A 1,160-nucleotide genomic window follows, 5' to 3' on the forward strand; every position below is an offset into this window, starting at 1 on the left:
TCTAAAAACCCTCATGGTGTTTTGGAATGGACTTTAAGACAGAGCTCTTTGTTTTACTGGTGTTGAAAAGCCTCGTCACACAGTCAACGAGCCAATCAAACGTATTCTTAGCTGTATATCTACCCAATTACATTGAACGGGGCTTGGGGACCTGTGAGCATCGGCCGATCTCTAATAAAAATCGCGCGATGGTCGAGAGAACGTACTACTTCTGTCCGAAATGTCATTTTAAGCTCGCAGACTCGTCAGTCAATAGATTTTCGTGCTGTGGAACAGAGGCATAAAGCAATTTCAAATTTGAAACTTTCAAAGCAAAGCAGTCATCCTTTTAACAGGGTGAATTTATTTTCGCCTTAGTCTGATATCCAGCCGTATTATTTATCTATATTATTATTATAGCTCCCGAGTCTCTTCTGTCCTCTCCGCAAATACCGAAAAAGATTTAGAGCCCCCCCCCCCCCCAATAAACACACATAAAACACTGAGTCGGACCCTGCATTTGCTCCGCCGGTTGATGACCTCTCCCCTAAATACGTAGTCTGTGTTTACACAATTACAATCTCTCGCTGGCTCGGTCGCTAGGAGCGCGATTTTAGTCAGGCTACTAAATACGTATCAATAAAAGGCCTACAAAACGCCAGCAAAAAACGCATTAAGTAATGAGCATACACGTACACATACATCTACAGCCTCTTCACATTTGGCCACTCCTTCTGAACTTGAACCTGATTTTATGGCCGACACCCACGCACACACAGGTTACTTCAAGTTCAACCAGAGGGAGGTGGCTTGTCTGTGTTGTAAGAGTGCGTGTCCGTCTGTGTGTCCGCCTGTGTGTCCGTCTGTATGTCTATCTGTGTGTGTCTGTGTTTCTGCCTGTTTGTGCCCTTTCTTTTTGCCTGTGTGTCTGTCAGCGTTTCTCTGCATCCGTGTGCCCGTATGTGTGTCTGGCAGTGTGTCCATCTGCGTACCTACCAGTATCTGTTTATGAACATTGAACAAGAAAGAAAAGTGACAAAAAGTAAGGAAGGAAGAAAGAAATAAGAATCATTAAAGGCAACCTAAGCAATATTACACACGAGGATATTTCTTATTATTGGAACCCCCTAAAATTAGGCCTTGATCAGGAATCCTTGTGTGACTGTTTCTGCGCCGTTTAA

This window comes from Branchiostoma floridae, chromosome 3 (genome assembly GCF_000003815.2).
Source record: "Branchiostoma floridae strain S238N-H82 chromosome 3, Bfl_VNyyK, whole genome shotgun sequence".
In the NCBI taxonomy this organism is placed as follows: domain Eukaryota; kingdom Metazoa; phylum Chordata; class Leptocardii; order Amphioxiformes; family Branchiostomatidae; genus Branchiostoma; species Branchiostoma floridae.